Genomic DNA, 26,859 nt, shown 5'->3' with positions numbered 1-26,859 from the left:
TTTTCCTCTTGTTAAAAGTGAAATTGGATGTTGAATTAGAATTCCCCAATATTTCACCAAAATAAAGATGGAAAGATTTTCTTTAACCAAAAGTAGATTGAAAAGCTGATCGAGTTACTTGCTGTGAGTAACAGGATGAATAGAAGTGGGCTTTGTTTATAAACCTCTATTTCCTTTTGGGACTTAGAAAGAATAATGTAAGCTGAAACTCAGGTGAGGGTGTGAGGACAACCTTTTCATTTAGCTGCCAGAGAACTGGCTTCATAGGTTTTAGTAGGTTTGGTACAAAATTCAGTTCAGTTCAGTTCAGTCGCTCAGTTGCTCAGCCGTGTCCGACTCTTTGCGACCCCATGAACCGCAGCACACCAGGCCTCCCTGTCCATCACCAACTCCCAAAGTTCACCCAAACTCATGTCCACTGAGTCAGTGATGCCATCCAACCATCTCATCCTCTGTTGTCCCCTTCTCCTCCTGCCTTCAATCTTTCCCAGCACCAGGGTCTTTTCAAATGAGTCAGTTCTTCGCATCAGGTGGTCAAAGTATTGGAGTTTCAGCTGAAACATCAGTCCTACCAATGAACACCCAGGACTGATCTCCTTTAGGATGGACTGGTTGGCTCTCCTTGCAGTCCAAGGGACTCTCAAGAGTCTTCTCCAACACCACTGTTCAAAAGCATCAATTCTTTGGCGATCAGCTTTCTTCACAGTCCAACTCTCATATCCATACATGACCACTGGAAAAACCATAGCCTTGACTAAATGGATCTTTGTTGGCAAAGTAATGTCTCTGCTTTTTAATATGCTGTCTAGGTTGGTCATAACTTTCCTTCCAAGGAGTAAGCGTCTTTTAATTTCATGGCTGCAATCACCATCTGCAGCGATTTTGGAGCCCAGAAAAATAATCTCTCACTGTTTCCACTGTTTCCCCATCTATTTGCCATGAGGTGATGGGACCAGATGCTATGATCTTAGTTTTCTGAATGTTAAGCTTTAAGCCAACTTTTTCACTCTCCTCTTTCACTTTCATCAAGAGGCTCTTTTGTTCCTCTTCACTTTCTGCCAAAAGGGTGGTGTCATCTGCATATCTGAAGTGATTGATATTTCTCCCAGCAATCTTGATTCCAGCTTGTGCTTCTTCCAGCCCAGTGTTCCTCATGATGTACTCTGCATATAAGTTAAATAAGCAGGGTGACAATATACAGCCCTGACTTACTCCTTTTCCTATTTGGAATCAGTCTGTTGTTCCATGTCCAGTTCTAACTGTTGCTTCCTGACCTGCATACAGGTTTCTCAAGAGGCAGGTCAGGTGGTCCGGTATTCCCATCTCTTTCAGAATTTTCCACAGTTTATTGTGATCCACACAGTCAAAGGCTTTGGCATCGTCAATAAAGCAGAATAGATGTTTTTCTGGAACTCTCTCACTTTTTCGATGATCCAGCAGATGTTGGCAATTTGATTTCTGGTTCCTCTGCCTTTTCTAAAACCACCTGGAACATCTGGAAGTTCATGTATTGCTGAAGCCTGGCTTGGAGAATTTTGAACATTACTTTATTAGTGTGTGAGATGAGTGCAATAGTGCGGTAGTTTGAGCATTCTTTGGCATTTCCAAACCCCATCTTCCTTCTAATATATCACTTTGCCTCCAATAAAGCCAGTTAAAGACTGGAAATTCCTTCAGTTTTTAAAGGGCAAACAGCAGTCTATTACTTGTGTATCCCCATTTCTTAACACAAAGTTGTGATTTGTGTTGATATTAGGTGTTCAATGATTAATATGGGAAGAGTAGGGGATAACAAATTCCCATCGTCAAAGTTCCAGGTTTATGTCATTTAACTTGTGGACTGGGGTACTGGACCAATAATAGCTCTTCTTTTATTAACAGACATCTTTGTAGATGTGGACCAAAATGACTACATCTTCATCTTGGTATTTAGAATGCTCGATGTGTGTGTGTGTGTGCACGCACGTGTGCACACACATGCTTGAGCACATCTGACTAATTCCAGCGAGATACACAATCACCATTTCCATTCCCACCTCTAAACAGTAAGCAATCTCACAAGAGGGCTTCTTCAAGTTTTGAGAGCACAAGTATATTTTCACTTGCCCAAGGGAAGTGAATGAAGGTTCTCAGTGAAGTAAAAACCCCTGAGCAAGGAAGCCTGTGAATAAGAATAGAGAGACATGTAGCTCCACTCCTTAACACAAATTCCAGCAGTACTCAGCTATCATGGCCAGATTCCAGCTGCACTCAGAAGTTGCTACCTACTAAGCAGGTACTCCTATTAAAGATAAATATACTCTCTCTGTAGCTATCTGCCTTGGTGATTCAGATCCTTTGATTTTGGTACATAATTAAAGAACTGAATTTCAATGTTTGCTTGAAAACTCTATTAGCATCATTTCATTTTTTTTTGATATTTGTTATCCTACTTCATAATGTGTCTAAACCATTTGCCAATTTTTAATTAGGTTGGCTGTCTTTTCCTAGGGTTCAAAGAACTTTTTCTTCTACACAGTTTTAACCGACCCGGAACCATTTATTTAAAAGACCATCCTCTTTGCTCTATGTTGCAATGGAGACTGCTCAAGTTAAGTGGTCCTAAATACTTTGGTCTGATTCTGCACTTGCCTTTGCTAGGCTGTTGTCCACCCTGTCTATCCTTGAACCAATATCACACTGTCTTGTTTACTGCGCTTTATTATGTCTTTATATTTACTAGTATAAGTTTCCCTACTTTGCTCTTCTTCAGTACTGTTTTGGGTATGTCTAATCCCTTTGGATTTTATATAAATTGAACATCAGTTTGTCAATTTACAGACACACACACATATACCTCATGCGACGAGTTGACTCACTGGAAAAGACTCTGATGCTGGGAAAGGTTGGGGGAGGGAGGAGAAGGGGACGACCGAGAATGAGATGGCTGGATGGCATCACCGACTCGATGGACATGAGTTTGAGTGAACTCCGGGAGTTGGTGATGGACAGGGAGGCCTGGCGTGCTGTGATTCATGGGGTCGTGGATAGTCGGACACGACTGAGCGACTGAACTGAACTGATGTGTGATCTACTTCAGATCTTAATTGTTCTACACTATCTACACACCCATTTGAGAGAATTATAATTAATTAGAGAGACATTAAAATCACAATAGGATATCACTCCATATCCAACAAAATGGCCAAAATTTACAAAATTTAAAAAAATGTGATAATGCCAAATGTTTTCAAAGATGTGGAACAACCAGAACTCTTTTACATGGCTGGTGTCATATAAATTGATCCAATCACTTTGGAAAAATATTTAACAACTCCTTTCAAAACTAAGCATATTCTTACATTTTACCCAGTGATTTCACTCCAGCCTTTCAGGCTGTCCCATGTCTGGTACACCTTCCTTCTATTATGTGTGGAATACCTTTCTCTCTATACAGTATGTGGTTTAGCACACAAGTTCTACAGGCGGACTGATTGCATCATATTCTCCACCTAACTGGCTGTGTGACTCTGGGTGAGTTACTTCATGTACCTCCTGTGGACAGACTGGTTAGAGTGTTTATACATTGTTTGTTATTTTGATCTTCAACTCAAGGGAGGGAGTGGATATACTTACCTACCCCGTAGGGCTGTCTGTGCTGGGAAGACTAAATGATATATATAATCCACATAGGAACAGTGCCTGGCAGCTAGTAAGGGCTCAGTAAATGCTACTTATTATTATTATTTTCTCCCAATTATAAACCTATTTATTTTTCAATGCTTATCTAGTTCAAACTGCACCTCCTCCATGAAATTTTTTTCAGACAAAGAAAGGAAATATTAATTCTGACAGACATTGAATCCCTCCCTACACTTTGATTCTTCTTTTTTCATTCTCAGATTTGGCTTTGATTATGAATTGCTTTATTGGCGCTTGCCCCTCCAGACTGTGAGCATTTTCAAGGGCGAAATTTCTGCTCATGTGAATGTCTCTCTAGATCTCTGCCTGTTGCTCTACTCTTAAATGTTCAACAGACACTTGTTATATTGCATCGCGCGAAATCAAGGAAGGGAGACTGCTAGGTTCTTTTGAGTAATAATGATACTGGATGTGTTTGCTTTCCAAGAAGCTTGTCATTTGGAATTGTCCTTAAACAAATGGTTGAACTCAATGGACAGACAGTTTTTTAGTGATCTAAGAGCATGACAATGAGCCATCGCGCTAATGTCCAGGAAAGTGTCTTGAACACTGGCATGAAAATGTTTAGGCTGTCTAGAACAAACAATTGAGGTAAAATCTATCTCTATTATGAAAATGTAAAGATGGTGGCAATTTCTCCTAATATAATCTCAAAAGTAGTAATTGCCTAAGAGAATATTAAGATACCTGTGTTTTAAAAAGAGAACTGGATTTTTCATGAACTGGGCTGAGTCTTGAGTTTGTGCCTGGAGAACCTTGGGTTTTCAGTCCTGGAGTTTTTATGTACTCAGGTTGATTCTAAAGGTCAGTCAGTCTGTGCCAAAGGCTTTGATTTATTTTGCATTGAGTCTTATTTACAAAAATCTCTGAAACACTTCAGTGAAATAAGTGGTATTTCTCAGGCTGCTCACTGTTGCAGGAAGAAGTACATATTTACACCTCATACCACATGTGTAAATATGTACAAGGTATACATTAAGGTTGTTATTGTTGAGTCGCTAAGTTGTGTCCAACTCTTTACAACCCCATGGACCACAGCCTGCCAGGCTCTTCGGTCCATGGGATTTCCCAGACAAGAATACTGAAGTGGGTTGCCATTCTCTTTTCCAGGGAACCTTCCTAATCCAGCGATCAAACCCACATCTCCTGCATTGATAGGCAGGTTCTTTACCATTGAGCCACCAGGGAAGCATACATTGAGGTAATAAATTGCTAATAAAATATATTCTATCCTCCCACCTTTAAAACGACCTAAAACCACCCTCCAGAAGACGGAATTAGGGGAGAGTTGCTGGGTCCTGGTAGAGGGAGTTCTGGGATCCAGGAACTCTTGTCTGACACTGAGGGGAAAGAAAACTCTCTGTGTTGCCCTCCCTTGTAAGGTAGGGAGGATATGGCTTAAAGAAGACCCATATTAAACAAGGGTTTCCAATATCAGCCCCATAGCTGGGGTCTAAGAGCAGCACTGACGCTACTTACATAATACGCATCAGGATAACATATCTCAGAACATTATTAAATGTTTATGCAGAGGCCCTCCTGCCATTCCTAATCACCAGTACTAGAGTGCTAAACAAAAATCTGTGTTACTCTTCTTTCCCCAACACTGAAAAGCCTTCAGCTTTAAAAAAAAAAAAATCATAGAAATGCTGAAACATAAGTAGTTATGAGAGAGCAAGCAAGCAATTTTACTTGGGCTTTGTTCCCATTGTAATTTTGAAAGTTATGGACTTGGTGCCATTTTGATAATACATCGTTCAGACTAACTGAAAAAAAAAAAGAAAATAATATGAGATTTTCCTATAAAACCATGCCATCATGGGCCATCTGGCCAACTGGAGGATGTTATTGGTGAAGGCTCATCAGAAACTCTCTTCTCTGGCAATTTGAATTGAGTGGTCTAAACTCATTCTGCTTGGGCTTCCCTGGTGGCTCAGATGGTAAAGAATCTGTCTGCAATGCAGGAGACCTGGGTTCGATCCGTGGGTCGGGAAGATCCCCTGGAGAAGGAAATGGCAACATACGCCAGTATACTTGCTTGGAGAATCCCATGGACAGAGGAGCCTTGTGGGCTGCAGTCCATGGGGTCTCAAAGAGTCAGACACGACTTGAGTGACTAACACAAACACACACACACAACCTACTCGAGTTTCTGCATCTACGGGGGTCTACTCTTCTCTTGGAAACACAGACACTTGAACTTCAGATTTATTTGCTTACTCATTCTGAGAGAAAAAAAAATGCTGCCATATAGTATTCTAGATGCCTTCCTGTCCAGACATCATGTCTGAATAACTCAAAAAAAAAAAAAAAAAGCTTCCAGGTCACATAGATTTGATTTCCCTTTTAGCTCTGCTATTTCATCACTGTATGGTGTGAGTGTGGGTAAGACCACCGAGTTCACAAGCTATGAGGATTAGATGGAATCATTTATCTAAAAGGACTTGGCCCAGCGCTACGACATTCAATGAATGTTCACCATCCTCTCCTTTCTTCTCTATTTCTCTCCACTGTATTCAACTCAAATTTTTAAATCACCACAAAAAGTAGATCCTTAATGACAAATTAGAACAAGGCTTGTTCTAATTTCACTTGTTCACTCTATGATTATAAATTCTGTATTAGAATGTAGAGAATCAAAAGTCAGATTCACATGCGCAAAAGCTTATCAAGCAAGGTACCTGGTGGTTTGGAAGAACAAAGAACATGCTTGATATTAAATTGAGCTCCAAGACTTCATATTCTGAGGTTGTAGCTGCACTCACATTAACCTCACTCTTTTATTGAAAGAGCTTACAGCTACCTTTTAAGAAATTTCTTTGTCACTAATCACTGCCAATCATATGGGAGCTACTGCAAAATAAAGGATCTTTTCTTTCAAAAAGCCACAATTCAAATCATAACATGCAGCCCTACAAAGAGTTAGGAAAGTTCCGGAGATGGCTGCTTCTCCTGGAGATGTGCCCAGAAGCTACCTGCAAACAAGCTCAGAGCCTCATCTGTCCTGAGCCGCCCGGAGGGGTGGGGTAGGGCTGCTGATGCTCACTGAATTCCTATGAAGCCATAGGAATTCAATTTCCCTGACCTGAAATGTAATTGTTGGTTGTGCATAAGTCACTTCAGTCCTGTCCAACTCTTTGCAGCACAATGGACTGTAGCCTGCCAGGCCCCTCTGTCCGTGGGATTCTCCAGGCAAGACTACTGGAGTGGGTTGCCATGCTCTCCTCCAGGGGATCTTCCAGACCCAGGGATCAAACCCATGTCTCTTTTGTCTCCTTCACTGGCAGATGGGTTCTTTACCACTGCTGCTGCTGCTGCTGCTGCTGCTGCTGCTGCTGCTGCTGAGTCACTTCAGTCGTGTCCGACTCTGTGTGACCCCTAGCATCACTAATTGTTGGTATCGCATAGGTAAATATGGGCTTCCCTGGTAGCTCAGATGGTAAAGAATTTGCCTGCAATGTAGGAGACCCAGGTTTGATTCCTGGGTCTGGAAGATCCCCTGGAGAAGGGCATGGCAACCCACTCCAGCAATCCCTGAAGAATCCCATGGGCAGAGGAGCCTGGAGGGCTACAGTCCATGGGGTCGCAAAGAGTCGGACATGACTGAGCAACTAACTCTTTCACTTTCACTTTATAGATAAATAAATTAGCTTTACTTCCCTCTCTCCTTCTACTTTGCAATACTTCCGTATTTTGAGTCTGCGCATGTATGTGTGCCATCTTGGCAAAACACAAATATTCACATGAAAAACAGAAAATATGTATCCATACATGTGTCTGTTGCAACATTCTTTTTATATGTAAAATATGCTCTAACTTCTCTACTTAAAAAAAAATCAGATCAAAGCTGCTTGTGACAGACAGATGTTATATTTAAAGGGAATTGCGTGGGGACATATATTAGTAAATTTCTGGTGCTTTTGTCTGCAAACAATTCAGGGCAACGTCTAACTGAGGCATTACTCCCCAAGCAGCCCTGAAATGGAAGCTTCCATTGGAAAAAAAAAGTCATCTTTTAAGAGAAAAAGTAGTTCTTGCTGTTAGAGATATACTAAAACAGTTTAAAACCGTTCTAAGAATGTATGAACTATAGCACAATGTCATCAGGGTTTCTAGGTTCTTTTTCTTTCACTGTAAATAGTCTGAGCCACCAGTGAATGGAGGCAGCTGCTGGCAACCCACCGAGCTGTCAATTACACATGTATAGAAGCAAACAACCAGGATAAGAGAGAACACGATGGGCTTTCCAATTAGAAGCAAAGTTTATTTTTTCCCCCCAAAATTTAAGGATGTTAAAAAGTGAGACCTTCTGATAGTATAAATGTTCTGGTGAGCTAAAGGAAGAAATGTTTTTTAGTTCTGGTGAGCTAAAAAGACATTAAAAAAAAAAAAAAGAAGGTGGATACCACACCTTCTTATCTCCCCATCATAAAACCATTTTCTGATGATGCTCTCATCGCTTCAGTCCACTGCCTTCTGCTTGTTTTCTTCCCTGACACCTGCCGTTTGCCCAGCTTTTGACAGTGTTTGCTGACCCCACCACTCAAAACGATGAGCTTCTCAAAGGTAAAAGCAACCTAATTTCCAAACCAAATTTCTCAGTTTCCACCCAGCTTCTTTACTATCTCTGCAGCTGGCTGACCATCTACTGCTGCATGAAACTTTTTGCCATGTCCCTGTGCTGCTCTCCTCCACGTCCCAGTGGGGTTCTCCTCACGAGGTCTGATGGCTCCCCTGAATCTCTATCCTGCACCCAGTACGCTGCTCCAGATTCTGTTTGGAGCCCAGATCTGTTCCCTTTGATAAGCTCCTCCACTGTCAATGCCTCACATCACCTTGAGGTGACACTCGCATCTCTATCTCACACCCAGTCTTTCCCTGAAGGTCACAAAATCTCACGGGTGAAAGAAAACTTTAGAAATCATCTCACTGATCTCTTTATCCCACGTGTGGGAAACAAAATAAGACAAGTCAACACACGTAGACACACTTTGTAGTTGTAAGTGCCATAAGAATGTCAGGTATAATATGACCCCGTATGGCTTTCCAATGACTTACTGAATGTCTCCACATGATTGTTATTCAAGTCCCCTGGACTTCAAATGACCCAAGAATTTATCACCTTTCTCAGAAATCAGCTTATTTTCCTAACAATCTTACTCCTGTGAGGAGCATTTTTATTGCTATTATTTTAGTTACAGGCTTAAGATTTTGGGATCATCTTAGACCTTTTTTTCCCAATTAAATAGAATTTATTTTTCAGAACAGGTTTGAGTTCAGAGCAAACTGAGCAGCAAGTACAGTGTTCCCATAAGTGTCTCTCCACCCTTCCAGTCTTCCCCACCTCCAGCACCCCTTCACCACCATGGTACCTTGTTATGACTGATCAATGAATTGAAACATCAACTATCACTCAGCGTCCTTCGTTTATATCAGGATTCATCTTCGGGTTACATATTCTCTGGGTTTTGACACTTGGATATTGACATGCATTGACCATTATAGTATCATGCTGCTGCTGCTAAGTCACTTCAGTCGTGTCCGACTCTGTGTGACCCCATAGACGGAAGCCCACCAGGCTCCCCCGTCCCTGGGATTCTCCAGGCAAGAACACTGGAGTGGGTTGCCATTTCCTTCTCCATAGTATCATACAGAGACTAATAATCCTCTCTGCTCGCCTCTTCATCCCTCTCCCTCCCTAAATCCATGGCAACATCTGATCTTTCTACTGTCTCCACTGTTTTGCCTTTTCCAAAATGTCACATAGTTGGAATCATACAGCCTGTAGCCTTTTCGGATTGACATCTCTCGCTTAGTAATATGCATTTATGGTTCCTCCATGCCTTTTCCTGGCTTGGTGGTTTGTTTCTTGTTAGCACTAAACAATGTTCCATTGTCTGAAAGTACCACAGTTGACTTACCCACTCACTGACTGAAGGACACCATGGCTGCTTTCAAGCTTTATTATCAGTAAAGCTGCTATAAACATATGTATGCAGATTTTTAACTCTTTGTTTTACTCCTCTATAAACCTCCAATAATAAATCCAATATAATAATAAATATATAATAGCCAAGACTAGGAAGCAACCTAAGTGTCCCTCAACAGAGGAATGGATAAAGAAGGTGTGGTATACATACACAATGGAATATTACTCAGCCACAAAAAGAATAAAATAATGCCATCTGCAGCAACATGGATGGACCTACAGATTATCATACTAAGTGAAGCATGTCAGGCAGAAAGTCAAATATTACATGATCTCACTTACAGGTGGAATCTAAAAAACAGTACAGATGAGCTTATTTACAAAAGTAAAATGGACTCACAGACAGAAAACTTACGGTTACCAAAGAGGAAAGAGAGAGGGGGTAAACTAGGAGTTTGGGATTAACATATATCTACCACTATACATAAAATAGACTGCAAGGTCCTACTGAATAGCACAGGGAACTATATTCAATATCTTGTAATAACCTACAATGGAAAAGAATCTGAAAAAGAATGTATATATACACATAACTGAATAATGTACATCTGAAACTAACACAGCATTATAAATCAACTATACTTCAATTAAATAATAAATAATCTTTCATAACACACTGCCAATAATAAAACACTGTATACTTCTTAGAGTATGTAAACATGTAAAATATACCATTTTGTTGGTTGCAGATACTATAATTTCCTAAAATATGCTGTTTTGTTGGATGCAGATATTATAATTTCCTAACTACCAACACAGGATGGGGGGTGGGCAGGGCAGATGAGAAGCACGCACTCAAGGTCACACCGCGTGAAGGTGGACTGTGTAAACCTGAGCATTGCCTTTTCTCCTTAAACGTCAGTCTTGTCCCTCTAACTTGCCGTGTCCTAATGTTCTGCATCTTGAACCCTCCCTTTCCTTTTCATGTCAACTCTTACCAGAGGGGTTCAGAAAGGACCTCTCTGATCTTTGCAAAGCCTCTCTCGGGGTTCTCTTATCCAGTTACACTCCTCTTGGTCCACCAGAACCCTTTCCACCTCACTGCCATGACCACATCATCCAGTATCTTGATATAGTGTATCATCTCCTCCCTGCTTGCGAGGCCTCAGGGTCTCTTCACTGCCTGCTGAATAAAGTTCAAAGGTCTCACTGTGGTCCTCGGAGCCCTCCAGCCAGGGAGCCTGTGCCTCCCTCTGAACATGAACATTCTATGCATGAACAGGCATGGCAACACCCCTGGCCTTATCTAACGTCCTCTAAGCCTTTGCCACTGAAATAAGCCTTCTGCCATGGATGCCCTCCCTGTCTGGTTTTGGCACATGGCTTCCAGAGACAGGAAGCATGGAGAAGAGTGGCCAGAAAGGGTTCAGAGCTGTCAACTGACAGCCAGGTAATCATGACAAGGATGGTAGAGAAGATGCCACAAGCCACTTTCCCAGCATCCTGCAGTGGTATCCATGCATGATTTTTTTTTTTTAAGGGAAAATAGGGACTTCCTGCTTGGAGAGCAAGAGCCACATGCCTTGGGGCCAAAAAAACCCCAAAACATAAAAAACAGAGCATTAGAGTAACACATTCAATAAAGACTTAAAAAAAAAAAAGGAAAATAAAATTGCCACCAAAACTACTGATCCATTTTTTTTGACCCCAAGAAATAAAGATGGAAAAGGCAGTAGCTTCACTGAATATGGCACAGGACTTTTTCCTACGGGTTGTCCCAGTTACACGGCACTGCCAGGCTTTTTTCCTATTTAGCTGTAGAGTTATCAAAAAACATCCAATTAAAGCAACTTGACAGCAGAGAAATATAAAAATATAGATATAAGGAACTTTACCCAAGAAATGTTAATAGAGCAAATAAAATGAGTTCAGGATTTCCTGAAACATAATTTTTGACTTTGTATAGACCACATCAACATTTTAATCTTGTTTAACCAAAAGAGGCAAACACTTGGATTCAGAATGTAAATAAAATCAATGGTCTAGAATGAAAAGATTCATGTCAAATGTAAAATACCTTATAATCATCAAGAAAATAATTTCAGGTATTTGTGGCTGGTGCCTCTTTAGTTCTGTGTAATTGATCTACAGCTCTATTCTCTAGGAACGAAAAGAGATTTTTTGAAATATCACTGTCATGCTTGGTAGGAGTCTTAGAAAGACTATATTTAGTTCTTATTAGATGAAGAAAATCGACAATCAGATCATTTTCATTTTAATGGGAATTTTACTGTAAAAATGTCTCAGAATGAGACAAAGGGTTTTAAAGTGATTCCTCAAGTAAGCTGTGCTCAGGATTAGAAATATGCACTAAATTTTAAATTTTCATAATTATTATCATCACCTCTCCCAGGGTCTACACTGCAACCCCCCAACTCCTCCCCTCAACCCCCCCCCCCCCCCCCGCCTCCTGCCGGTCAAATTTCTCAACATATGCTATGAACTCAACTGAGATTTAAATACCTTCCATCTGGAAATGCATATGAAAACCTTAACATATTTCCAAGTCTGGTTAAGAGCAAATGTCTTCTTCATGTGCATTTAATATTAACCAATTCAAATGGGTTTCTGAACAGCAGGTATTTAAAGTATAGAAGGTTCCCAACAGCAAGGTTATTTCCTTGGTCCTTTGATAGATCCTCTCAACATAACAGAGAAGAAAGCTTTCAATACACAAACTGACTAGCAGTTTATGGTTAGGCTCTAAATACAGCTTGTTAAGTCAAAATTAGCCTGGCAAACTCCTTGAATCACCCATGAAGTATGATATAAATGCTAATTTGCATACACTGTACCACCTGCTTGGTGGTTTTATCCCCTCCTTTAACCTTCTGAAAATCACTGCTTCTCTAGATGTCCCAGCGTTCAGCTGATTCATCCACAAAGCAGTCTCTTCTCAGCTCCTTGGCCACTGGAGATTTTGTTGGTATGTTGGCTTGTTTTTGTTTTGTTTCATTGGCCGATGGCAAGAACAATCCTTAAACTCTCTCATACAGATGTTTTGTAGGTTTCTCTAACTGTGTTGACTGGTCTACGGCCTCTGGTACTTTGGCTGACTCTTGTTTAGTGGGAATTTTGACAGCAATGTTCTCATCTCCCTCTCTCCTCAACTCTCCAGTAGGCAAGAGTTTTATGGGTAATTTATATGCACAAGGGTTACAATTCTGTGCTGTAAGGTAAAGCCACCACAAAAGGCAGTGCATGATGGGCAATGGCTTTAGGCTGAGGAGCAAACGGGCTGGGATTCAGCCTAGTCTTTGTGGCCCAAGCCTTGTGCCTATGGAGTGGGCGCCTGTTCATGGAACTTTTCAGATTTTCCCAGAGGCAATGTCTCAAGAGTCCTGGCTCTAAAAAAATACCCTTCCTTTGTCTGTCCTGTTTGCAATCCCTCTTTCTACTGCTCAGAGGACCAGAAGTTTGTGGGCCTCTTTATCTCATTCTTTCAAAACAGGAGAATAGGACAAACTCTATGAACTGTGGCCAACCATACAATTCCAAACTACTCAGATCAGCTGACCAATTAGTCATGTGATGTGTCATTTCATGCTGTGCCTTTTTTTTTTTTCAGAAGCTCTTCATGATCCAACATGTTTCATTTGATTAGATTACTGAGTAAGATGCATGGAGGGTTGAGGAGGAGGTTCTGGCTAGACTGGACCCTTCATACTGCCCATGAAAATCAAGAAACACTGTGGTTAATCTGCATTGAGCAAATAAAACATTTTCTCATCCTCCTTTTCTGTTGGTGGTGGTGGTGGGGCGGGGCTTGCTGCACACTGAGAGGCATCACTGAGTAGCATCAGAAATCTTAGGGGTCAGGAGGTAATGGAAGAAGAGATGCATAATCATGAAATCTGGCTCTCCACAACTTTGGGGACAATTTTTATTTTTTCCCCCTCCAGCTAACAATGGAGGTAACTGGGCAATTCTGTGCCTGCAAACTGGAACGCTAAACATATGGGTAACATCGGGAAGACATCTGATAAAAGTTACAGATAATTCTACTTCAAAGACAACTGTGCTTTCCACTTCCAAATGCTTTAATGATTTGGTCCATATGCCTGTTTCCCCAACACAGGCCCTAGGGGTAACAGATGTGTCTCATTGTTACAGGTAAAAGCCCAACATGTGGGAATCAGGTTTATCAGTAACAAGCCCCAAAGCCATCGGTCTCTGACGCCCTATACCCATAGTCCATGCATGGAAGAAATTGTGAATGAGATAGACTTTTGTGGCAGGGGGAGTCAAATAAGAAAACATGAGACCTAGCTGAGTCACACAGCTTGTGAACTGCTCCTATAACTCATAAACAGAGAGTTTGCCCTGGAACTCATACTGCATTCCTGATCTGAGCAGAATCCTGGAGCAGAAGCTGCACTGACTTACAGCTACGGGAGGCCCAGCAAACGTCCTAAAACATTGGTGTCCATTTCAGAGAATAAGAGTGACAAGAAAGAAGGGCAAAAATAGTCTCTGGGGACAGTCAGCTGGTACACAACAGGCTCAGGATCCCTTGGCACTGGGGTTTATTCTGAAGGCTGGTGGAACAACAGCTCTCTGGAAGCCTCAAATATTTTAGACAGATATTTTATTTTATGATCCTCTTTCTCGACTTTACTGCTCTATCCTGCCCCTTAGAAAGAGAACACGTGGACTTGGTTACAGCGGTAATGCGGGAGACCTGGGTTCGATCCCTGGGTTGGGAAGATCCCCTGGAGAAAGGAAAGGCTACCTGCTCCAATATTCTGACCTGGAGAATTCCATGGACTGTATAGTCCATGGAGTCACAAAGAGTCAGATACAACTGAGCGACTTTAAATGTAAATGTACAGCGGCTATTGTGTAACTTATAGAGTGACAAAGATAAAGCAATACACCCATAAAAAAGCCACATTACTGGAGAAGGGAATGGCTACCCACTCCAGTATCCTTGCCTGGAGAATTCCATGGACACAGGAGACTGGTGGGTTACAGTCCACAGTGTCACAAAGAGTCGGACACAACTGAGTGACCACCGCTTTCAAAGCTTTTACTAATAAAAGGCTTAATAGTCATGTATAGATGGAAGCTAGGTGGTGACTTTGTAAACTTTCTGTCTGACTGTCTGACTTGCCAGTTATAATTCATTTCTCAAGGTAAAGGCAAAATGCTATATAGTAATCAAGCAAGCTTCAAAATTCTGAAATAAATAATTTTTACTACATCCCAGCAGAAAGCTAATTCAGGGAAGCAAATTGGCTAAAATTTCAGAGAAGAAAACAATATCAAGTTGAGAAAGTTTTGATTGCACTCTTGAGATCCCTTAAGTCCTTTTCATGGTATATTATGCCAGAATGTTTCTACATCACCAAAACAAATTGTGATGAAAACGAGGAAAACTATAGGTGTGTGTTGTTCTCCTCAGGCGACTGTCAAAAGCATTTATCTAAATTCATTTCCCTCAACTACTTTCCATCTAAATGTTCCACCTGGAGGGAACTGAATTCTATCCTCACCTCTTGCACTTCCTTCGACGGATGAATCTGATCCACAGTAAATCCGGTATGGGAAGTGGTTTGCAGATATTGTGGGACTCATCATCACAGCTCCATTTACAGCTCCAAAATCACTGTGGATGATGGCTGAAGCCATGAAATTAAAAGACACTTACCTCTTGGAAGAAAAGCTATGACAAACTTAGTGTATTAAAAAGTGGAGCCATCACTTTGCCCACAAAAGTCCGTATAGTCAAAGCTATGGTTTTTCCAGTAGTCATGTACGGATGTGAGAGCTGGACCATAAAGAAGGCTGAGTGTCAAAGAATTGGTGCTTTTGAACTATGGTGCTGAAGAAGACTCTTGAGAGTCCCTTGGACAACAAGGAGATCAGGCCCAGTCAATCCCAAAGGAAATCAACCCTGAATATTCATTGGAAGGACTGATACTGAAGCTGAAGCTCCAACACTTTGGCCACCTGATGCAAAGAGCCGACTCATTGGAAAAGACTCTGATGCTGGGAAAAACTGAGGGCAGGTGGAGAAGGGGGAAACAGGATGAGATGGTTGGATGTCATCACTGACTCAATAGACATGTGTTTAAGCAAACTCCAGGAGACAGTGAAGGACAGGGAAGCCTGGCGTGCTGTAGTCCCTGGTCGTAGAGTCAGTCATGACTTAGCTACTGAACAACAAGTGTCTTCTTTTGTTCAAGTCATATTTACTATGTATCTACAATGTACTCTAGTGTTGGCCAAGAGAAACAGGGGAAATAAAATTTAAACGTGAAGGGGAAAGTGAAAGTCGCTCAGTCGTGTCCGATTCTTTGCAACTGCATAGTCCATGGAATTCTCTGGGCCAGAATACTGGAGTGGGTAGCCTTTCCCTTCTCCAGGGGATCTTCCCAACCCAGGATCGAACCCAGATGTAGCCACATTAACATAGGTGACATTTAATATGCTTTACTCAATATATCCCAAATATTACTTTAATAGATTATTAACATACAATTTTATTAGAATATTTTACTTCCTTTTTAAATATTAAGTCCTCAAAATCTTATTTTACAACTTCAGCATGTGTCCTTTCACAATCCACATTTCAAGAGCTCCAAGCCATACAGAGCTAGCAACTAACAAAGTGGACAGCATTCCTTAGACAAACTAAAAGATAACAAACCGCCTTTGTGCTTTCCTGCCTCCCTTACTTGTTTGCTCTGTTTCTTTGTGCCAGAAAGTTTTTCTACTTTATCCATACATCCATTTATTCATTTATCATGCAATAAACCTCAGTTTTTGCAGTGTATAGTTAACTGGTAAATGTATCTCTTATGAAACCCTAAGAAATGCTCACTAAAACATAACAGATATTCTTTGAAAAGCATTACTAGGATTTTAAGACCACAAGGAAAATTTGCAGAACCAAAAATGAGATAGGGTGGAGGTGGCGGTACCTGAACTGCTGATGGGTTGGTCACAGGCAACTGAAAAGTTAGACTTCTATTGTTAACAAAAAACAAGATGTGTCAGATACTTAAGACATGAGTGGGAGCTGAGATCTATCTCTAGCAATGGAACTACAGAATGGAATTTGAAAAAAATATAAAAAAATAGACTTAAAGAAACAAGAATAGGGGCGGGAGATGACTGGAGTTGAGTTAAAATGTTCTAAGTTTCTTCTCAGAACAGGATACTTATTAGCTTGATAAATCATATATGCATTAAAAATTTTAAGAGCAAAATAAAAAAATGGAAGTGTCTTTTTATCTTTAAAATATGTACAGAAAGAGGCGACAAAGGAAACTTGATCATAACGTTATGTGCCAGGCACTTTACTAGACCCTGCAATCCCTCAGAATGAACATACCAATCATCAAGGAAAGAAAACACACAGTTGATGACTAAGAAACATGGACAAATATTTATGACACATGGAGTAAAGCCACAAAGTGAGAGTATCCTGGAAGAAATTATTTGCTCTGCATAGAATGTTCATGTAAGAATTAACAAGGGATCCTACAGCTGCATAGAAATGCAATATGAGACACGTGTCAAGTGCATAGTAGTCCCGTGTGATCCGTGGTGACCTCATTGGACCACACAAGTCAAAAGCAGCAGCTTCCAACTTGATGTTCTGTGTATCAGTGCCCAGGGACATTTAGGTGGGGTATGTGATACATTTTATGTGTTCCTAGGAGGAACAAAATTAAACAAGAGTCTAAGCTGCAGAACTTCTCAGAATCTTCAGAACATATATTCTCCCAAGAGGCAATATAGGATGTAGCATATAATTTTTTGCAAATGTATTTGTTTATGTACTACTTTTTTCTCTGCCTCACAGCTGATAATGCCTTCCAGAAAAATCTGCCGTGGAATATCAGTGTGAGAAACTCTGGTTTCAGTCATAGGGAAAACTCAAAGGACTTGGCAAGATGGAAAGTTGGAAACACAGGCAAACAGATCAGAATCTCATCCATTAGGCTAAGAAGGCAAGGTCTCACAATGATAAAGAGTATGGGATTTCCCTGGCAGCCTAGTGGTTCAGACTCTGAGCTCCCAATGCAGGGGGCATAGGATTGACTCCTCGTTGGGGAAGATCCTGTATGCCGTGTGACACAACCACAAACAAACAGCAAACAAAAAGTACGCAATCCTCAAGAAAAGAAAAAAGGATAATGAGTGTGAAGACCTGCAGGCATTTGAGCAGCGGAGTGAGATGGAACACCTCTGGGTCTCCAACATGACCTATAAAGCTATGATGCACTGTGGCTGCCATTCTCCAGACCGGATTTGAGGTGGGGGAGGCGGTCCTTACAGTGACTTTTAGGGGCATGATTCGATGCGTTCCCCTAGTTCAACACAGACAGGGCTAACTTCTCTCTTATCACCTAATCACACCATCATTCGTTATTGGTGGGCCATCCAACCGAGACAACGGAAGGAAAAACAATCCCCAAATTGAGGAACCCAGGTCAGGGAGGGGTTTCCCCTGATTCTGGAACCAGTCTGGTTCAAAAGGGAATTAGAGCACGTGCATAAGCCATGAAAAACGACAAAACCATCTGGAATCCCTGGTGTATAATCGAGCATAAGGGCCCTAAATGTTATATAGACAATGACTTCACTTCTTTTGAAAAGTGTCTTTTATTTTTGGAATAGGTTACATGTTCACATTGTTCAAATGACACACAGAGACATACTCGGTTATACATTAAAAAGGCCTCAATTCTGCTCTTCTTCTTCTGCCTGGCTCCCATCACTTCTACAACAGAGGCTGGGTAGCTAGCGTCTAAACTTGCTTCTTCACCTTGGCACACAAACTCCAATTCCCCGTCTCCCTCACGATTAGAAATGGCCATGGGATTATGCTCAGGGGAATATGAATCACCTCCCTGCCTTGACCACAACAACCTTCCACTTCCTTCTCTTTTCCCAACTGCTGGCTGACTGTTGACATCCAGAGAAACCTTGGAAGCCGTGGAAGGTGCGCTTCTATCAGCCTTGGTCCCTGAGTGGCTGAATGGAGCAGAGCGCACCTCCTGACCCCACTGTTTAGATTGCATGGATATATTCCAATTGTTTCAACAAGTATCATTCAAGGACAATGGGTTAGACATTGCTTTTTTTTTTCCTTATTTAAAAAATTTTTATTTATTTTAATTGGAGGATAATTACTCTATGAAATTGTGATGGTTTTTGCCACACATCAATATGAATGGCCATAGGTATACATGTATCCCCTCCATCCTGAAGCTCCCCCCACTATTCATGCAGGTTGTCACAGAGCACTGGCTTTGGGTCCCTGCATCATACATCAAACTCACACTGATCATCTACTTTACATATGACAATGTATATGCTTCAATGCTACTCTCTCAAATCATCCCACCCTCTCTTTCTCCCACTGAGTCCAAAAGTCTCTTCTTTATGTCTGTGTCTCCCGTGCTGCCCTGTATGTAGGATTGTTGGTACCATCCTTCTAGATTCCATATATATGTGTTAATACATGGTATTTTTACACATTGCTTTTTAATCTTTCCTGCACTGGCATCCTTAAAGATCATCAGCTAGTTCATGAGCTTAGAGTATGTTTTGGTCCACTCCTGCCTAATCAAGATGCACATCTAGGGCAGAGTCACTCTGACAGGAACTCAAAGCTACAGTAGAACAGATGATGGTGGCAGGGCTGAGAATGCTCTGCTACTGATGGACACCTGGTGGAAACCTCACTCTGCATCCTGACTGCACAATGTCGGGACCAGCTGGAACCCCAAAGCCCCTCGGTGGAATTAATCATGACTGTGTAGAGTGCTAGACAACTGCTGCATTCAAACGTTACTGATGTCATGTGAAAAAAAAAAAGCCGGATGGGTTCACATGTGGCTTTCATTAAGAGGTAGTGGCTAGAACTACTCACAGTCCTTGATGATTAATCTGTGATATGCATGGCTACAAATGGTGCTCGGTCACTCAGCCAGATGTTCCTCGTGGGTTCTTCCGAAGGACTGGGGCATGTCTCTGAGATCATATGCTTAGTCATTTAACTACAGTGCTTGCTTCTGCCAGCAGCTTGACGGTTTCAGAAAGAGTAAAAGCCTGTTCCCCACTGGAAATTTCTGGAATTTTGCCATAATCATTACATACGGTGCTCTTAGGAAATTCCAGCTTTATGGCTCTTTAGATAAATGAAGTGTGAATTTTACTGTCAGGAGAGAACCCTAAAAAACAAAGTAATAAAGCAACAATGCAGTACCATGCTCTTTAATCTCCTTCTTTAAAATTAAATACCGATTACAATCTTGCAATTTATTTTCAAGCAAGAATTGTTGAGTACTTGAGCCTCTGGATTTTAGGGCTGGTGTTGGGATTATGGTGAAAATGAATGTTTCTTAATTTTAAAACACTACAAAATTCCCAAAGGTAATCTTGACACTTCACTTTATTTCATGTTTTTTAATAGTGAAAGTATCATTTCAAATTAAAAAATGCTTGCCAGTAGAGCTCATGTACTAAAAGGCAACCAATTATTTATTGAACTTTATTTGATACAATGACATTAATTTAGAGAAGATTCATAAATCAGTGATCAAAAATAACATTAAGGTTTATCAAAACTGATATCATTTATTAAAATATGCCATAATCATGAACAATAACTTGCTTTCTCCACAGGTGCTCAGGAAGCATTTGATCCTAAGAATGGGTGGCCTAGATATTTTCTTGCAGTCACCCAAGAGTTAGCTGCATTTTAATGGAGAAGCTGGCTATATATAACTTGTGAACACACTGATATTCTCTTAGATCAAAGGTTCTACAGAAACCACAGAATGCCCATATTTCCTTAAAAAAAAAAAAAAAAAGGCATTTTCCCTGAATTCTATCCTGGTTACTTAGTATGTCATTTCCTTGATGATTTGTAGAAAGAAGCTCTATTCTCTCGCAATTCCAAGTACTTTCCAGATCATCTCTGCTGATACAGCTTATATTTTCTCATAGACCATGGGAGAGGTCATACAATACAAACCACACATCTTCACAAACTCCAAGATCAGGCATATAGGACAAGCGGCAAAACAAGCTCTCTGTGCCTTCTCTTCAGCGCCTGTTCAATTTGTGAAGAGCTTTAAATCAGAGTACCCTTTAACACTTTTCACATGACAAGAGTTACGAGAAGGACGTGAAGTGAAGTGAAAGTCGCTCAGTCATGTCCGACTCTTTGCGACCCCAAGGACCATACAGTCCATGGAATTCTCCAGGCCAGAATACTGGAGTGGGTAGCCTTTTCCTTCTCCTGGGGATCGAACCCAGGTCTCACGTTGCAGGTGGATTCTTTACCAGCTGAGCCACAAGGGAAGCCCACAAGAAAGATGGTAAGGTGTTTTTTTTTTTTCTTTTCACATATAGTAGTTTGTATCTGCTAATCCCATACTCCTAATTTATCCTTTCCCTTCCATATCCCCTTTGATAACCTTAAGCTTATTTTCTATGTCTGTGAGTCTTTTTCTGTTTTGTATATAGATTCCTTTGTCTTATTTTTTAGATTCCACATGTTAAGTGCTATCATACAATATCTGTCTTTGTCTGACTTCACTTAGTATAATAATCTCTATCTCCATCCGTGTTGCTGCAAATAGTAATATTTCATTCTTGATAAGTTTTTATTAAAGCTTTAGTGTAAAGAAAAGTTCAAAAACATTACCCTTATTATTGCTATTGTTTTTATGGAAGCTAGATAACTTTAACAAAACGTGGAACTGAATTCCCTAGTCAGTACTTATTTGGGCAGGAGAAATTACTGGTTATACATCAGCAAATCAAAGATAATTCCTTCACAAATAATGGCATCAAATGTTAAAGCTGGTCCTATAAATCAATGGAGTGAAAAGGCAAACTACAGAATGGCAGAAAATATTTGCAAATCAAATATTAGATGAGTTAATACCCAGAATAAATAAGGAACTATAGTAACAACAATATAATATTGTAAAATAAAAAAATAAAATAGAACTATCAAAAAATAAATAAATCCTGCACAATGGAAAAAAAAAACCAAATGACTCAGTTGAAAAATGGACAAAGAACTTGAATAGACATTCCTCCAAAGAGGATACAGAAATGGCCAAGAAGCGTATGAAAAGATGCTCAGCTTTACTAATCATTGGAGAAATGCAAATCAAAACCACATTTTCACCCTCATATCCACTAGGATGGCTACTATCAACAAAACAGAAAATAGCAACTGTTAGTGAGTATGTGGAGAAACTAATTCTTGTATACCAATGATGGGATTGTAAAATGGTGTAGTCACTTTGGAAAATAGTATGGCAGATTCTCAAAAATTAAAAACAGAATTATCATATGATCCATTAATCCCAATTGTGGGTATATATCCAAAAGAATTGGAAGCAGGATCTTGATGAGATATTTGCACATCCATGTCCATAGCAGTATTATTCACAATAGCCAAGAGGTAGAAGAAACCCAAGTATCCACTGATGGATAAATGAATATATACAATATGTATGTGTGTGTGTGCATGTGTGTGTATGTGCACACATGCATGCTAAGTCACCTCAGTTGTATCCAATTCTGTGCGACCCTGTGGACTATAGCCTGCCAGGCTCCTCAGTCCATGAATTTCCCAGATAAGAATACTGTAGTGGGTTGTCATTTCCTCCTCCAGGGGATCTTCCTGACCTAGGGATCCAACCCTGTCTTTACTGACTCATTTGAAAAGACCCTGATGCTGGGAAAGATTGAAGGCGGGAGGAGAAGGGGATGACAGAGGATGAGATGGTTGGATGGCATCACTGACTCAATGGATATGAGTTTGGGTAAACTCAGGGAGTTGGTGATGGACAGGGAGGCATGGCGTGCTGCAGTCCATAGGGTCACAAAGAGTCGGACATGACTGAACAACCGAACTGAACTGAACACTGGCAGGCGGGTTCTTTACCACTAACACCACCTATATACATATAATACACATACACAATGGAATACTGTACTATTCAATCTTAAAAAGGAAGGAAATCCTGTGAACCTCAAGGACATTCAGTTCAGTTAGGTTCAGTTCAGTCGCTCAGTCGTGTCTGACTCCCTGCGACCCCATGAATCACAACACGCCAGGCCTCCCTGTCCATCACCAACTCCCGGAATTTACTCAAACTCATGTCCATCGAGTCAGTGATGCCATCCAGCCATCTCATCCTCTGTCGTCCCCTTCTCCTCCTGCCCCCAATCCCTCCCAGCATCAGAGTCTTTTCCAGTGAGTCAACTCTTGGCATCAGGTGGCTAAAGTATTGGAATTTCAGCTTCAGCATCAATCCTTCCGATGAACACCCAGGACTGATCTCCTTTAGGATAGACTGGTTGGATCTCCTTGCAGTCCAAAGGACTCTCAAGAGTCTTCTCCAACACCACAGTTCAAAAGCATCAATTCTTCGGCACTCAGCTTTCTTCACAGTCCAACTCTCACATCCATACATGATCACTGGAAAAACCATAGCCTTGACTAGACGGACCTTGGTTGGCAAAGTAATGTCTCTGCTTTTTAATATACTATCTAGGTTGGTCATAACTTTCCTTCCAAGGAGTAAGCGTCTTTTAATTTCATGGCTGCAATCAGCATCCGCAGTGATTTTGGAGCCCAAAAAACTAAAGTCTGACACTGTTTCCACTGTGTCCCCATCTATTTCCCATGAAGTGATGGGACCGGATGCCATGATCTTAGTTTTCTGAATGTTGAGCTTTAAGCCAACTTTTTCACTCTCCTCTTTCACTTTCATCAAGAGGATTTTAGTTCCTTTTCACTTTAGTCAAATAAGCTGGTCACAAAAAAGACAAGTCCTGTATGATTCTACTTGAAAGATATATCTAAATTAATCAAATTCATAGGAACAGAAAGCAGAATGGTGACTTCTAGGAACTGGGGTGAGGGGAAATGAGTTATTGTTTAATGAGTACAGAATAACAGTTTTGCAAGAAGAAAAAGTTGTAGAGATCACTTGCACAACAATGTAGATATACTTAATGTTCAATTGTACACTTAAAAATTGTTCAGTTGGTAATTTTTTATAATTAAAAACTTAAAAAATATATAAACTAAACAAAACACAGTTATTTTGGCTGGTCTAGGAAACTAGTTATGAAAACTCCATTAGGGGACTTGCCTGGAGGTCCAGTGGTTAAGACTTTGCTTTCCAATGCAGGGGGTGTGCATTCAATCCCTGGTCCAGGAGCTAAAATCCCACATGCCATTTGGCCAAAAACCAGAACATAAACAACAGAAACTATATTGTAACAAATTCAATAAAGACTTTAAAAATGGTCCATGTTAAAAAAAAAATTAAGAAAACTCCATTAGAACCCCATGGCTCTCAAAGGCAGGACTAGTTGCTCTTGATCTGATCAAAGCAACCTTAAGGTAATGAAAGTTATCCTTTACTTTCAACAACACTCCACAATTTAACACAAAAAGCCACAGTTCCAATGTGTTTTTAGTAACTCTCAGGTTGTCAGGCACTTTTCCTTCCAAAGCTGAGTGAACAATAAAGGGACAAAACTGAAATCTGATGAGAGTGGAACTTAAATGTCCTCACCAAGAAACAAGTGTATAGATAAATGGGTGATTAAATAAAGTGATGGATGTTTAATACCTAGATGGTGGGAATCTTCACAATGTATATCAAATCACCAAGATGTATACTTTAAACATCTTACAATTTTATATGTCAATTACACATCAATGAAGCTGAAAATTTACAAAAAGGGACATAACTGAAAATGTTTCCTCTGAATTAGGTGTCCACTCTGGGGAATGGAGAAGCTGGCATTTATTTGCCCATCTTAAGTGTCCTCTCGATGTGAGCCAGAATGCAAATGGCTCCAAATCAGAGACCCTTTCTGCTGCTGCTAACTGTTCACCTTCACAGCTGTCAAGGTCACAAACACCTGAGTCCACAATACCGTTTAAGAAGAATGCCATTTAATGCTTAGTAGATGAATGGATATGAGGACACTCACAAAGTTAATTATGCATTTAATATCAATGGGGAAAAGTGCATGTATTCCTAAGCCCCAAGTGGTGAGATAAGTCTAAATCCCATAAAATGGCACTGTTGCTTCAGGAGACGATCCTTGTTATCAAAACACAGCATAACAAGGCAATGACCCTCATTAATGACTCCACTCAAGGCTAAATACTCGCAATGATTCATGGGAGTCTAAGTCTGAGCACGAAAGATGCTCATAATGACGTATCAAATGATGGCATTTGGTAGTATACAAATGAACATTTAAAGTAGAAAGGAAAGGCAAGAGATAAATACATACTAAATAGGAATAAACACTAAATATAAATGAATACAAATTATACATAAGTATAAATTTAAAATGAAAGCGTGGAGATTCCTTAAAAAGCTGGAAATAGAACTGCCATAGCAATCCCACTGCTGGGAAATACACACCGAGGAAACCAGAATTGAGACACGTGTACCCCAGTGTTCATCGCAGCACTGTTTACAATAGCCAGGACATGGAAGCAACCTAGATGTCCATCAGCAGATGAAGGGATAAGAAAACTGTGGTACATATACACAATGGAGTATCACTCAGCTATTAAAAAGAATGCATGTGAGTCAGTTCTAATGAGGTGGATGGAACTGGAGCCTGTTATACAGAGTGAAGTAAGTCAGAAAGAGAAACACCAACACAGCATATTAATGCAAATATATGGAATTTAGAAAGATGGTAATGATGACCCTATAAGTGAGACAGCAAAAGAGATACAGATACGAAGAACAGACTTTTGGACTCTGTGGGAGAAGGCGAGGGTGGGATGATTTGAGAGAATAGCACTGAAACATGTATATTATCATATGTGAAACAGATCTCCAGTCCAGGCTCGATGCATGATACAGGATGCTTGGGGCTGGTGCGCGGGGATGACCCAGAGGGATGGGATGGGGAGGGAGGTGGGAGGAGGGTTCAGGATGCGGAACACATGTACACCCATGGCTGATTGATGTCAATGTATGGCAAAAACCACTACAATATTGTAAAGTAATTAGCCTCCAATTAAAATAATTAATTAAAAAAAGAAATGTAACCTAGATATAAAAACATTAAAACAATGAAAGCAATGTATTTGGTATGCACTAAGAAAATAATTTTCAAGATGTTTTAATAACGTCACTTCATTTCACAAGTCCTCTTTTGTGTCTGTTATATGCAAAACACTGTACTAAGCCCTCAGTCAGGCCTGGGGAACCAGGAAAGCTACATAACATAACACAATAGGGCCGTCAAAGGAAGAGCTTTATCGCTGGGTTATATGTAATGAAGTCTTAAAAGATAAAAGGTCTAGAAAAAATGAGACTTGAGAGGGAGGTGGAAAGCTGGGAGGGCTTTAGGACTAACAGAGTATCATAAACAAAGCTATAAAAGTACATAAATGTGAAGTGCGTGTGGAGAATACTAAAGATCTATGGCAAAGCATTTTTTAATAAAATTCTTTTTTAGAAATAAAAAAAAAAAGGAATCAAAACAAACATATAGTACCCCTTTCTGCTCTGGCAATATTTTATTTTAAATTTTGCAAGTGGGGCTGTTCTTGTCTTGTTCATCGCTGTTCTTTGTAAGTTTCTGGCATATAATGGGTGCTTGTAAAGATTTGTTGAATGGGTAAAGAAAGATGAAGCTAGAAAGATAGCAGAGGGGCCAGATCATGACTGCCCTAGGCTTCTAGGTTTACATGTGGATATATTATTCTGTGTGTGGTGAAAAATGGGTAACATAACATTTACTATCCTCACCATTTTTAAGTGTACTACTCAGTACATTCATGCTGCTGTGTAACATCTCCAGAACTTTTCTGAGAAATTTGGAAGAAGACAAAAAATATGCCTAATCTAATGAGACTATTGAAAGTGAAGTAGCTCAGTTGTATCCTCTTTGTGACCCCATGGACTGTAGCCCACCAGGTTCCTCCATCCATGGGATTTTCCAGGCATGAGTACTGGAGTGGGTTGCCATTTCCTTCTCCAGGGGATCTTCCCAATCCAGGGATCGAACCCAGGTCTTCTGCATTGTAGGCAGCCGCTGTTACTGTCTGAGCCACCAGGGAAGTCCCAATGAGAGACTTTTAGACCTGCATTTTTCTCTGAAGGAAATGAACAGTTCAAGGTTTGGAATTTCCAAATTGAGGAATGGAAACT

At 40.5% G+C, this 26,859-nt stretch overlaps 1 protein-coding gene and 1 pseudogene across 3 annotated transcripts in view; both read right to left on the bottom strand.

Annotated features, from left to right (window-relative positions):
- Positions 1-26,859, bottom strand: part of RNF150 (ring finger protein 150) — a 284,272-nt gene that overhangs the window by 150,640 nt on the left and 106,773 nt on the right. The gene's annotated exons all lie outside the window — the stretch shown is intronic.
- The window catches only part of LOC148774834 (regulator of nonsense transcripts 3B pseudogene), a 47,497-nt pseudogene continuing 43,483 nt past the window's right edge, over positions 22,846-26,859 (bottom strand).

This window comes from Moschus berezovskii, chromosome 19, assembly GCF_049115385.1.
Source record: "Moschus berezovskii isolate FMDL1 chromosome 19, NW_MosBer_1.0, whole genome shotgun sequence".
In the NCBI taxonomy this organism is placed as follows: domain Eukaryota; kingdom Metazoa; phylum Chordata; class Mammalia; order Artiodactyla; family Moschidae; genus Moschus; species Moschus berezovskii.
This window is presented reverse-complemented; position numbering and strand designations above follow the sequence as displayed.